The following is a 15,115-nucleotide window of genomic DNA, read 5'->3' as shown; positions in this document are numbered from 1 at the left end:
ACAAGCTCCATGCCACGTCTTTGGCTAAATGGGAGTCCGATTCCTCCCTGCCCCTTGACAGTAATGGGAGGTTGTCTAGTGGGCTAAACTGTGCATCCACATTTTGGCTATCATACCCAACAGATACTCCACTGCTCCCCCCCCCCCCCAAAATATCCTTATCTGAATCTCAGTAGCAATATCTGCCTGCCATCTTGTCCGCTGGTGATCTGGCAAATGAGTCATGGCTTGCTTGTAGCCCATTCATATCCAGTGACTCAGCATGTGCTGATGCCAACTCCAAACCAGTCTCCAGAGTAGTGCAGTGCCAATGTCTGATCTGGCAGCTGAGTGTCACGTCAAGTCTTCGTCATTGCTTGGGCTCCTTCAGTTGTGCAGGCGCCAGTACTTAGAATGTCGTAAAGCAGGAACTCTGAAGCGAGTGTCATTCTGCGGGTATGAGCGAGGGTGAGAAGCAAAATACATCACTTGCAGTTTTCTCATCCTGCCAGATGTGAGGGTGAGCTGGGAGTCAAGAAGTGGGAAAACTCTGGAAAATGCCGTTAGATTCTCAGTGTTCTCCAGTACCAGATGTTGTAGGGACAGGTTGCATTGTGCTCCCTGCTGCTGAGAGTCTCTGGAGATACAGGCTTCCTTATCTCTCCTGCATTAGCTGTGCTCTACTCCTTTCCAGTGAATTCCACCTTGTCCTTCAATGGTGAAGGCAGAATATTAATGGTAATGGGTTTAGATGATGTGCCTGGCATAGTCTCCTGTACGAAGGTATGTGAAAGCTAGAGGTTGGTAGCAGTGATAGATGGGAAAGCGTGAAGTGGGATTTCAGTATCTTAGGCTGAGTCCTGAGAGTCAGGGACAGTTGTTGGATCAGTGATGGGAGTGTGGAACATTGATTTCTATGGATGGTAGGAGAAATTGAGTTAATTTGTATTCACTGATCTTGATCAGCCATATAAGGTGATTAGAATTCAGTAGCACTGCTTGCAGGTTATCTGGTCCAGGAGTTGTCTGTCCTGCTCCATTCTGAGGTGGTCCTTGTCATCTCCTGCTGCCAACCTACACTACTCATGCCTTGGACACTATAATCTCAGTATGGATAGCTCTCTGTGCCCAGGCAGTCACTTTTCAAGAGCTTCTTTTGCAGCAATCTTTTTGTGTCTCCAAAGGAGAACCTGCCTTTTAAGAACGAACATGCTGCCTACAATTCATGAACGGCAAACAAAGCTGCAGGCACCTTTTGGTATGTGTAGAGGTTGCCAGCAACATTGAGAAGGGAGACTAGTGCTGGAAATGAAGGTAGTGACACTGAAATCATGCCAATGAGGTGGGCAGACTAATACTGTGTCCTCCCAAGCTCAGCTGGAGATATGGGCACACGTCATGCCTCCTGCAGCCAGAAGTTGAACAAATTAATTTCTAGCTGGAGGTATTTCACTTTGGATGAATTTTCAATCTGCTGCAGTGAAGTTTTGAAAAGATTATTCTCATTCATTTGTGAACTATCAACATACTTCTTCCATTTGGGAATGGTTTTGAAGCTACAATTTCATTCTGCTTAAATGTTGCTGAACCTGACAGCGTGTGATCTAACTGTCTCACTGGATTTGCCTGGCTCTTAATGCCATAACTAGTCTTAATGACATATCTACACTTCCATTGCAGTACTAGCATCCAGTGCAAGCCCACCTATACTGCAACTGCAACTCAAAAGTCCTTGTTCCATCTCCTCACCAGTCACCTCTGATGACCCCACTTCACTGTTTATATCCTAGTCGCTAAATTCTTCTCCATATCCTTCTCCCTCTCCTCAGCTACCTTCTCCACATGGTCATCCTGCCCAGTATATTGATCTGTACCTCTGCTGATATCAGGATATTACACCAGTCTTAACAAGCCTAACATACATGGCTCCACCACATTCCTGATCTGCTCTGTGTTTTCTCTAGTCCAGTTTCTCTCCCATCTGTTACAAGAACTTAAAGCTATTGCTTCCTTAAACTCTATTTTCTTCCCAATCTTTACCATCCCTTATTCTCATGACATCTAGTTATCCTTTCCCCAAAATTGTATCTGTTACCTGTCCTAACTCTGTCCAAATATGTGATGTCCATTCCGCTCCTCTCCCCATTCTTCTGAGGTGCTTGGAACATGTTGCCGTTTGAAGTACAAACTGTTGTCTTGTTATTTCTAACCTGATGTGACATCTTCTAAAATCGTAGAAGTTCTCTCCTGCACTGACTGACCATAACTTGAAACGGTGCAGAAAAGATTTACAAGGTTGTTGCCAGGATTGGAGGATTTGAACTATCAGGAGAGGCTAAATAGTCAGGGGCTGTTTTCCCTGGAGTGTCAGAGGCTGAGTGGTGACCTCATAGAGGTTTATAAAATCATGAGGGACATGGATAGGATAAATAGACAAAGATTTTTCCATGGGTGGGGGAGTCCAGAACTAGAGGATATAGGTTTACGGTGAGAGAGGAAAGACCTAGAAGAGAACGAAGGGGCAGCTTTTTCATGCAGACGGTTGTGAATGGAGTGAGCTGCTAGCGGAAGTAGTGGAGGCTAGTACAATTGCATTATTTGAAAAGCATCTGGAGGGATATAAGAATAGGAAGGGTTTGGAGGGATATGGGCCGGGTGCTGGCAGGTGGGACTACATCTGGTCGGTAGGGACGAGTTGGACTGAAGGGTCTGTTTCCATGCTGTACATCTCTATGACTTTAAGCTCATAAAGCCATCTGAATGCACAAAAATGAACTTGTCCCTGTGTAGAAATATAAAGGAAAGGAATGGTGTTTCCTATTCTGTTTCTCCACATTAATTAGATTTTTTCAAAGCAATGTTGCTATGAGTATAAATTTTATAAATGTTTCCATTAATTATTAGTTGTTTTATAACGAGATAATTGACAGTAATTTGTTAGACAGTAAAGATATTTCGACCAGCATTACTGCTGAGCTACAGACGTCATGATATCCTTTTGTATTCTAATTCCTTGTGTTCAAAGTTAGAAACAGACTAGCAAGCCAAGAGCAGTGAGGAAGGAAGCACCATATATGGCTATGGAAGGATACTGGTTTGTAGTGATGGAGTATTATGGTAATGAATGCAAACTGTGAAGCTGAGCTACCTTTAGTACTGACGTAGGAATATTGTATCTATAAAATCAAAAAGACCCAGGACAATTTTATTTTTAACTCTGAATACAATAGAAGAATTTATGCACTAAAATTTAAGAAATAATCGGCTCAAATAATTCAATTTTTTTTTAATGATGAGCACATCTTCTGTGTCTTTGTAAATTTCTCCAAATTTACTTATAAATCAGCACTGCAGATTTATATTAGACAACAAAGTACACATTTTTACAGGGGCAAAGGACTGTCAAATGAGAACATGCAATGCACAGAATTTGAGGTGAATTAATTGGCGGCCCGATACCTGTTCCTTCACTCACTATGTATAATAACAGTTAGGGTGTTAAAGTACATTTAGCCTTCTCATCAAGTACTTGCCAAGTGAAAGATTCATTAGTAATGTCAAGAACATCACTCCCACACAGTCACACTGCAGTGAATACATAAGAGACTCTAATACGTATTCAGGAGATGAGTAATCAGCGGGATCTAATGATATCCTGCTGTACATTGATGTATAATGCACATATTAAAAAGAAACACAAAGGAAGTGTACATTAACAACTGTATTTTTAAAGCCATTTTTGGAGTTCTGCCTATCCGGAGGATGAAAGAAGAGGTTATTGACATTTTAAATGTCTGAGTTTCCTTCAGTTCTAATCATTCGGGGAAGACATACCCATCTTGTTTCCTCTCTGCATTTTCTTCCCAGCTTATGTCATCATATTTATTTGTTTATGAGGAGTTACTGTGAGCAATAGAAACACCTTGTTGCATTTTTTATTTAACTTACATGAGAACATTGCAGTAATGAAAATGTGTTCAGAATGTTTTATGTGCAGTTTCAAAATGCTTGCTGAAACAATTGACATAATCTTTGCCTTTAGCCTCAACACTGACATTTTGTTTAAGTTAACATCTTTGGTGTTTTTAGATAAGGAAAAGATAGCTGCCAGAGTAATTTGTATTTCCATTCTTCAGCACTAGTAATTAATTCATAAATAAAATATTTCAAACTCTATATATATCATAAATATTCATGACAAGGTATTTCAAATCTTTCCGGATATCCATCAAGAAAAATAATAGTTTTGTGGAAAATACTTATATATTTCATGAATTAATCAACCCCGATCATGTTTTTAGTTTAATTTGTTAGCAAACTCTATTCAGCAGCTCTTGTACAAAGAAAAAGTAGTTTAATAGAATTACTTGTCATTCTGTTCACATTGTAAAATCAGAGTAGCTTTTCATAACTTTAGTGCATCAGTGGCTATATGGGATGCCCGTTGTAAAGGCAGGAGTTTTAACCATTGCTTTCTGATAAGCATTTGAACATTGTCTGCTGTCATTACTTTATGCCTGCTCTTGTCCATGCTACTACTTAGCAACAGTAACAAAATAAAGAATGAAGAAAGTAAAATGCCTTCTGCTTTATTTACTTGGTGCCAAACACAGCTTTTCTGAGGAAAATGGTTTTAATTTAGCTTTCAGTCAGGGAATGAAAGTACATTACATGCTGTTCTATGTTAGTGCTAGAAATGCAGTGGTAGTGATAAACCAGATTATTTTTTAATCAACCCGTTCTTTGATGTTATATCACTCTCCTAGAGCAGGTAGAGTTTGAACCTGCCCTCCTGGTTCAGAAGTAGGGATACTACTACTGAGCTGGAAGAACCCACCTGCAGTCGTAAACCAGAAGACATTTCCTGATCAACCTGTCAGACAAGCTGCTATGCACCTCTGGAGCAAGCAAGATTTGAACCCAAGCCTCCTAGCTTACAAATAGGGACACCAGCACTGTGCCACGAAACCATTGAGAGCTCTTTTTTTTAATGAATAAATCACCACCAATTTAACCACTCAACTAATGATCAACAAGCATCGCCAACCGAGGACATTGCAACTCTGCAGGAGCCTTCTCCCATACTATTTCATCTTACTTATTTCATCTTATCGGCATGACCTTTGACTCCTTTCACTCTTGTGTACATAGCCACTTTAAATTGATCTGCTGTTCACCTCAACAGCTCAATCTTTGTAGCGGGTTCCAAATTCAGATCGTTCTCAGGGTAAAGAGGTTTCTCCAGAATCCCTTATTGGATTTATTAGGAACTGTCATATTTTATAACCTCGCAAATAAGATTCTCGAAAAGTGAAAACCTTTTTCGTTTTCCTACCAAGCCCCTCTTTTTTTTTTAAGTACCTCACCTAATTCACCTCTTGGCATTCTCTATCCCAGTCAAAAGAATCCCAGTCTGATTGTTAGAACTGAGGGCTGATAACTGTGTCAGTCATATTCACTTAATTTGCCCAACAAATGAAATTGTATTCTTTGCTCCCACAATTACATCCCCAATGTGATTGGATCAGTCTTTAATTTATGACTGTTTGTAGGTCAGATGAAGGACTATTTGGCAGTTTGTGTTTTTTTTCAGATGCTATTTTGGATTTAAGGATATCAATACGAACTGAGGCCTTTCAGATTGAGTAACAAATGTTTTATTCAGATTCCTGACATCAGTGCTCATTAGTGCTGGTCCAAAAAGCTTGCATTATGTGAACACATATAAAATAATTTTCACCTTCAGGATAGTGCAGGTAAAAGTATTCAGGAATACCGCAATAAGATGGTAAGATGTACAGTCAAGCTTGGAGAAGACTAGCAATCAGAAACCAAAGACATAGTCAAAGAGAAAATTTTTGAATTTGGCTGTCATCTATTTTGTGTGATTGCCCCACTGATGTTCAATTTTAACCACAATTAATTTTCATTTAACATCAGTTTGATACAACAATCAGCATGAGCAGTGACATAACTAATGACGACATCCAGTTACTTGCATCATCTCACGCCTAAAATTTGAAACCTATCTTGGAATGTTTCTAGCTATGACGAGTCAGTTATGAAAATATGATGAGATTGGAAACATGATATTCTTGATGTCAAGAGAAAGGCATCAAATTTTTCCACCCAAGTCTTTCATAGCAAGGTGAGAAACACAGTAGTGAGCAATGAGGTGCCTAGTTGCATGCATTAACATCTTACTATTACCTAACCTCACCTCATTTATATGCAGCTTGCTATTGTCCCTGGCAGTGGAGAGAAATTAGACAGCACAAAGTTCCTGACAGGAAAGTCTGAGCAGGTCCATGGTAGCTGCAACTCCCTGGTACCGTTTCTGGACCTCCATGTTAGCCAGCATTCCCCAGTGCCTCAGGACATGTTCCATGGGCACCAACTACCTCTGTCCATGGAAATTGGCATTGGTAAATCATTAACCTTATCGCATCGTTAGGGCACATTTGGGACTCACCTTTAATACAGTCAGCTCTTCAACACTGCACATTGGAACTGACCAACATTGCAATGCCAATTTACACACAGGTACAGGTGCTTGTCTCATGGGACATGGATGTATCTCCGAGCTGTTGGCTCATTTCCTTAGTGATCACTCACTTTGTATCTGCTTGAATGCTGTCAGCATCTCTGCCTTCCCATGCATTTTAGCACAGACAGGATCGCCACATTGTTTGTCATGTTTAGCAGCAAAGAACAGGTCTGACAGGCAAGATGGTGAGGTATCCTGAGTGAGTCAGTAGGAAGTGCAGAGGGACAAGTAGGGTGGGTAGTATGGGGAGAGGGAATGCTGTGAATGAGAGCTATTGAGGGAAGGTGCTGCATATAACATTGAGAGTGGTAGTTCATCAGTCTTGATTGGAGTCAGGTGCAATGGTTGAGTTTGAGTGAGTGTGTGGTACCAAAGAGAAGATGATGACACTTATCCTTTCAGAAGCCAGAAGATTATTAGGTATCTTGGACAGCTGCATGGTTCTCCAGAACATGTACACAACACTGACCTGGGTGGCTACTTCACATCAGGGTGGCAGCTTGGCTTTCTCTGCCCATGGTGAGAGGGCTAGAGGATCCCAGTACTAGGAGGATTTCACTGCTGCTGAGCACCATATAGCACAAGCACTGTGCCCTGGAGGCATGACTTCATGGGAGAGAGAAAAGTATGTGGTATAGCTCACAGAGATGAAACTCCTCAAAATTGATTTTTGGTAAAATTCAGCCTGGGAAGTTCAAGATATAAGCGCTTGTTTAATATCACTGATGGAGATGGAAATATGTCTTCATTATGCATTAATCCAGGCTCTAAATTGATCTGACTTGCCTGCCATATATCTCACTTTAAAACCACCCTGTTCAGACCACAGACCCACCATGTTCAGTAACTTCTCACTGCCTGTTCTTCCTCTTAGTCTTCCTGGCTTTATTCTCTAACTCCTCCTTGGTCATTTCTCCTGCTGACATACTGTTCTGCTTCAGAAACCCCTGCCATATTAGTTTTAACCCTTCCCAGAGGCATTAACAAACTTCACCTGAGGATATTGGTGCCCCTTCAGTTTGTGGCTGCAGCTGTGGAGAACTTTAGTAAGACTGCATTTGGAATATTGCATACAGTTCTGGTCATCACACTACCAGAAGGATGTGGAGGCTAAGGAGAGGGTACGGAAATGGTTTATCATGATGTTGCCAGGTTTGGAGGGTATTAGCTACAAGGACAAATTGGACAAACTCAGTTTGCTTGAATATCAAAAGCTGAGGGGCAATCTGATAGAGGTTTACAAAATCATGAAAGGTGTGGATAGAGTAGATAGTCAGAGTCTTTTTCCCAGGGTGGAAATGTCAGTTACCAGGGGACTTGAGTTCAAGGTAAAAGTGGAAAATTTAAAGGAGCTGTGAAACGCAAGTTGTTTTTTCTTCATGCAGAGGGTGGTAGGTGCCTGCAATGCAACGCCAGAGGATGTAGTAGAAGCAGATACAATAGCAACTTTTAAGACACAGCTTGACAGCCACATGAATAGACAGGGAATAGATGCAGACTGTGAGGAGGCAAAAGGTTTTTAGTTTAGAAAGGCATAATATCTGTGTAGGCTTGCTGGGCTGAAGGGCATGTTCCTTTGCCGTGCTGTTCTTTGTTCTTTGATTATTTGTTATATATTCCATGGGATGAAGCTACTGGTTCATATCCGATGTCTTGAAAGTCAAAGGTAGTCACACCCAACCCCCTTTGCAGGAAGATAGCTTGGAATGGGGAAACAGGTTTAGGGTGAGATCCAAAGTACTTTCATATGTCTAAGAAATGAGAAAGAATGCAACTCCATTTCATGTTTCATCAGTGTCAGTGGTTACTTACCTTATTTTTTGTGTGTTCATTGTCCTCAAACATTGTGATTCCAACATTTCAGCCAAATAAATGGTAAATCACTTTCTTGATGAGCGTGTTTTACTCTTGTTTCATTGAGCACCTCTTTCATACTTTGATTATTTGTTCACATCCTAATTGTTAAATGTATATCCATGTACAACATATCTGCCATGAGTTTACCCAGTTATGGATGCGTTTTGGTGCTCATTACTGTTTGCCATTCCAATTTTCCCACTTCTGTATCTTCAGTTCTTACCATTTCCCTTCATGTTCTTGTCCAAATCAGAAAGTTGCCATTATGAGAAATACAGATGGAGATTATTTGAAGGATGATTAGAGGGGGGTTCTGGGATGTGATCTGTGATCAGTGCACTGCATTTTCAATCAGAGAAACAGACTAGGTAGACACTGATCATGGGTGTGGTTGTCAGCAATAAATAAGAAAGACATTTCATATATCTGTTGAAGAAATGTTGCAGAGCAGTAAAATCAACTAATCATGGAGAGTTCTGGAAGAGAAAAAGTTAATTTTTTTCCTTTGTTCACTCCTGTCATATTTCTAGTAGCATAAAAATCAATCTATATGTTGTATTAATAACCTTTATACCAAGCTTCATAAGCTGACCTGCATTGCCCCATAAATTATATGTGCCATAAATAATGAATAAGGGTGAGATTTGGTAAGTTCAGTGGTCCTTTATTATGTTCCTTACGCCCATGTTTTATTGTCAATGCTAAAACTTAATGATGGTCAGACTGTCAAACACTTAATTGAGTTAGCATTTCAGTTTGTTGTTTGGCAAGTGCAACTTTGGTGGATTTACATCCAGTAGGCAGCAACTTACTATTTATCATTTTAAATCCATAGTAAGTACCTGTCATCAAGCTACTTCATAAACATGTCAGAATTTAATAGAAATTGAGTTACCGAAGTATAAAGATTCTAAATGTCACTTGTCATTGTTGTACATAAACGTTCTAGTCAAGTCAATAATAACTAAGTTGAATAAAGCTGCAAGTATAAAAAATTTATTTCTAAAGCCGATTGAATCTTGTATCCCTTGAGGAATACCAACCAGATTTTCACAGGGTTTTAGTACTAAAATCCACAAATTGTTTGCAGGTTTTACACTTGAAGACAATTGCTTTGACCTGTGTAGAAAGTTTTGTGCTCTAAGTACAGCTGCAAGCATGAAAACTGCCTTGGACTGAATGTGCAGTAGAAACCATACACAGCAACAGAGTCATGTAGGACACTTTTGTGCTGAATTGAATAGGATGTATTAGCCGTGATGATGATGATCTTTGCAGACTCTGGATGCAATACTAACAGCTGGCAAGCATTAACTTTCAGAAATGCAGGACGTTTGATACAGTGCAAATGCATAAACAAATATATTAAAAGATGCTGAGGAATTGACTAGGTTTGCTATTGCGGGTGAAGGGCTCTGATTCACTTGCTGCCTGATGCCCACTATACAGGGATTCCTTGGTATCTGTGGACAATCTTTACAACACCATGGGCTTAATCTTGCCAGAAAATCAGCTCATAAGTATCATTTTTGGCAAGTTTCATGAAGGTTTATCTCCAAAAGGCCTAGCAAGTTTTCTCACTCTATCATTCCAAACACACCTCATTAACAATACTCAGTGCCCTGACTCATTGTATTCTTGCAGTCACCACAGACAAGAGCTCTTGCCATTGGCAGAATATCCTGGTGCTGGCACCATTTGTGAATCTCAGCTATGCATCCAGTCAATCATTGGCTGACTGACATTGCCCTTCATTGTGTGCATGATGGGCCAACAATCACAAACCTGCTTGGGACACATAGGTGGCACAGTGAATGCTTCAGTGCACACATAGTAGCACAACTGCATCTATCACCGTTTAAACATATGCCACACAGCAAATCTGTCCTTTGCACATTCCATCTGTGCCCGTACTCTGCTGTCCCAATATCCAGTGTCGTCTAGAATCATCATCATTCCAATTGCGTACAGGCAATCTTTCAAACACTTCAAACCATTCACTTTTAATTAGCAACAGCAAAAATGAACATAACCAAACAAACAGAAGCTGTATTTATCTCTTGGGAAAGAAACGGACTGCCTGCTTTTTCAGTACCAACAGATTTACCGTCAATGAATGAATATTACACCCAGTTCATATTGACAGGCAGCGAGAGTCAGTTAACTCCTGTCTGGTTTGTTGCACCACTCTATCGTGCGTTTCTCCTGTTCATTGTTCTCACCTTGCTGCTGGGAAGACTTGTATCACTCTTGCAGCTGCTCAGACTCTCTCACAGCCCCCCTTCACCTTCCGCAGTTGTCTACAACATGCTAATCTTTTGCAGCATACTCCTGTCCAGAATGTACTGCCACAACCCCTGGTACCGATCCAAGTATTGGACGCTCCTCTTCAGAAGATCTATCATCTGCTCCAGCATGGCTCAGGTGGAAGAATGGACTGTATTGTATCTACAGTCAGCCCCAGCATGCTCGGTTACAGAGTCATCAGCCAACATTGTAGAAGGTATCCCTGAGCCCAGTAGCCATCCTTGAAAGACAACTGGCCTGTGAAGCACTGCCAGAATATGAGAGCTCTTAAGGATATAGGCTGCATCATTGCTCTCAAGGTACAATATTATGGACCAGACCAGACCTCCCCAAAATATAGTAAGGAGACAGCCTAAACCCTGCCTTCCAAAGGCAACTGTAAGGTACTGTGTTCCAGATATGATTCAATTGGCCAAACTACCATACTTTAATCAAAACACACTTTATACTTACCACAATTAAAATACAAAAAAATTTGGCATAACTTTAACTCTATTGAAATACTTGAAGTGATGTCTTATTTAACCGACTGTTCCAATATAGGCAACATCCCACAAACACACCTTTGGCAAGGCAATTTAGCAAAACAGTTAAGGTTTTCATGTGCTGCATCTCTCCAGGCCACCAGAATGAAATACTGAAGGGAACAGTCTGCCTCTTTTCATTTCCAGGAGGGAGCCTGTAAGACTGTAGCAGCAGAGAACTCAAACTGTTAGCTCAGCAGCAGCAGAAACTTCTCACTGACTGAAAGCAAAATCAAAAACCTTCCTGGGTTTGTGTGAGCCCTGAACCCGCCCACTCCTGATTCTTTTATCTAAAAAAAAGAGACCCAGAGATACCCAGTATTCACATCACTCACTAATGTGGCAGTTCAGCATAGTCTTCCACATAGTGGGAAATGAAGCACTCCAACAGGGAGGGCCATGGAATACCTCTCCATGGAAATTTAACTTGGAGCCCTATTCCAAAGAATGCAACATACCTGTCTTGTTGCAAAAAGAGAGTTAGAGATTGGAACTACTGCATGAGCAGAAGACTTGAGCACCAAGCCCCACAGTACTTACATTCAAGGCAAGAGGGAACTATTCCGTGTCCCAGCTTTTGAAATCTTGGATTATATTTGCGCTTTGAGCCCCTCCCCAGGTACCATTGCCTGTAACATTGTAACATTGTAACATTGCCTGTGATTACTTCTGCCTCACAAAGAAGACTATGATGAATCTGCAATGACCAGTGATATGGTCAGGATTGCTTTGAACCAGTATTTGCAGCGTACACAGTGGGGCACTGTTTGCATTTCCCAAGCATGGTGCTATGGTTGCATGGCTTCAGCTTGTGATGTGTGAATGCCTCATAGGTGCAATTGCCCCTTGAGACACCTCCCATGACTCTCAAGTGTTGAGACAGTAAAGTAGCACTTACTACTCTCTTGGTATGGTCTCAGCCATTTCCCATTTGCATTTAGTAGTTAGTAAAATATGGCAGGAAACACAGGTCACAGTTGACACACACAGTCACAGATAATGATTGTTAGTCAAGCCCCTTCCCCCCACACTCCACCTCCTGATTTCTTCCTGGCACTCCTGGGCCAGCTCCACATATTCCCACACACTACCAATAATTTTCTCTGTATTTTTGACCTTCACTCCTGAGTCACAGTCCTATAGTTTGGTCTTGTCCACTGTCATATTTTGCACTTCCCTGTCAAGACCATGGTGATGGTGATGACCATTGAATCTAACTCTTTGCCCATCCTTGTCCCTTTATTGAGTTCATCAACTCCCCTATCATAGCAGTATCCCTTGATTACCCCCTTTACTTTGATTCTGCTGCCCCCCCAGCACTGACCAGGACCTACACCATCTGACTGATGTTGAAAGACAGCCTATGATCAGACCCTGTGCCTGATCTGTGTGTAACTTCCTAACTGACTAACTGGGCTTCTTCTGACTGCGTTCTCGGGATCTGCCAAATTGACAATGGCGCACACCCAGGAATGTGCTGAAAAGGACTCCTGACTCGTGCCTGCCTCGAGTGGCCAGCTGACAGTCCCCTGCACTGCAATCTGATGCTGCAATTGACATTTTGTTCTGAGACCATCTGACTGATGGCAGCCTCTCATCCCCCTCAACTGAGGACTACACTCCCTTTGACTTAGGGATGTGGTCATTTCCTTAACATAAGTGCAGTGTGTTTGCTGTGTACATGGCTAACCCATGGGGCAAGGTAGGCTATGCTGTACAGCACCAAATTCATATATCAATGAGGCGAGATTAACTAATAGTGAGAATTAGCGCATGGCAAACAGATCTCTCGCTAGTGGGAGCTTGATTTGCAGTTCAACACTTGGTTGACACGGAGTTGCTCCTTTCTGGTTATCTCAACTGATTTTCCCAATTTCCTCACCAAGGCCCACCACCTTCAGGGGCTAGGAAGCTTCCACTGTATGTATCTTCAGCGAATTAATTAATGAATGTGCACAAAGATGCTCAGACGTCAAACCTGGAGGTATGAATCAGAAAATTTAATTCAATGCAAAATCGCGTACAGAAAGTGATATTAAAGAAAGTTAGGAACTAAGGGAGAGATGAAACAGAAAACTTCCTTATAAAATGTTGATTTTTAATATTGTTTACAATTAATATCAGAAGAAATGTGATTTTATATTTGTAAAATTAAAATTTCATCATTGGAGTGTTTGCAGTAATTGAGATTATTTAAGATAGTAAAAATTAACAAACCATCTCAGTATGTGCTGGAGAGACTCAGCAGGCCTGGCAGCATTTATGGAGAGGGAAAGTTAATGTTTTGAGTCTTTTATGACTTTTTTTCTGAACTCCATGGAGATGCTGCAAGACCTGCTGAATTTTTCCAGCTTTTTCTTCATTTGTTTAGGATCTTCCAGCACCTGCTATATTTCACTTTTATTAAAAATTCATATGGAGATGAAGGCATAAATCATAACTTTTTCTGGCATGTTTACATGAAAATAAATGGGTCAATAGAGCAACTTCGCACCTGTTATAAATGTCAATGCAGGGTCTTGAAGCAAGGCGCTAGTTTAAGCAAGACCGTTTGATTTTTTTATTGTCAGCTACTGAGATACAGTGAGAAGTATGATATTGTGTGCTATCCAGACAAATCATACCTTATATATGTACATCAGGGTAATACAACAGAATGCAGAATAACGTGTTACAGCTACGGAGGAAAATGAACTGTAATATGAGAGGTCCATTCACAAGTGTCATAACAGGGAAGAAGCTGCTCTTCAATCTGTTGGTACGTGCTTTTAAACTTTTGTATTTGCTGCCTGATGAAAGACAATGGAAGAGAATATGACTGATTAAAGCAGCAGGGGATTTCAGACAGAAACTTCTGATTGCCATGCTTAACTGTAAATAAGCAGGTACCTGAAGTGATTTACTCCGTAATAACAGTGAATGCTGTTAACTTTATCATTAACCCAAATTGTGTATTTAGGATAATGTGTCATTGAGTTTAGAAAAGGTGCTGAAAGAAAGTAAGCAGTTAAAACACTCCCCATATCAATTCTGGGGCCTTACTCCCTTCTTCCTCTCCAGCTCTGAACAGGTAGGTTCTGTCTAGCATGTTCAATATTTAGCAATATGCCACCTTTATTTGTACTGATTGATATCTCTTTCTAATATTTAAATAAGGACATTTTCTTGAGATCAAATCAAAAGCAATTTGAGTTTCTTGAGCAGCAGTCCATCTTCAATTGTGCTAAATTACATTTGTGATCATTAAAGACTTGGCCAGCAATTAAACTGTAATCAAATTCTGATATGCACTGAATAAATTATGTGAGAACTGTTAATGCTGAAACATTCTGATCTGGAGCCAGATTGGATACTAAGACCAGAGACATCCTTCTTCAGGTACTTGTCTAAATAATGACAGGTTTTGGGCAATAAGGTATTGAAATAAAATATAAACAGCGACACCAGGATTATTTCTTTGCTTCATTTTTATGTTTAAAGGAACAACAGCTATTGTGTTCAGCAATCAATAACCAAATCATTTCAAAATGCTACAACAGAATCCTGAATTAAAAATCCAAAAAGTGCTGGATATATTCAGCAAGCTGAGCTGTATCTGTGGAGGGAGAAGCAAATTTAACATTTCAGGTCAGTGTCTGTTCAACAGAAAAGTAACTCTCATGATGAAGGAGATTCCGAGGACCCCTTCGCCCACCTCCAACATACTGCATCCACTTGGACACCCCCACTGGCCTATTACCTGCCCTCGATCTCTTCATTTCCAACTGCCGCCGGGACATTAACCACCTCAACCTGTCTACCTCCCCTCCCCCACTCCAACCTCTCACCCTCACAACGCGCAGCCCTCCAATCCCTCTGCTCCAATCCCAACCTCACCATCAAACCAGCAGATAAAGGGGGC

The 15,115-nt window shown here is 40.9% G+C and overlaps 1 protein-coding gene across 18 annotated transcripts in view; it reads left to right on the top strand.

Annotated features, from left to right (window-relative positions):
- The window catches only part of anks1b (ankyrin repeat and sterile alpha motif domain containing 1B), an 813,858-nt gene that overhangs the window by 507,048 nt on the left and 291,695 nt on the right, over positions 1–15,115 (top strand). The gene's annotated exons all lie outside the window — the stretch shown is intronic.

This window comes from Chiloscyllium plagiosum, chromosome 23 (genome assembly GCF_004010195.1).
Source record: "Chiloscyllium plagiosum isolate BGI_BamShark_2017 chromosome 23, ASM401019v2, whole genome shotgun sequence".
Classification (NCBI taxonomy): Eukaryota; Metazoa; Chordata; class Chondrichthyes; order Orectolobiformes; family Hemiscylliidae; genus Chiloscyllium; species Chiloscyllium plagiosum.
Note: the sequence above shows the minus strand (reverse complement) of the source record. Positions and strands in the feature narration are given on the sequence as shown.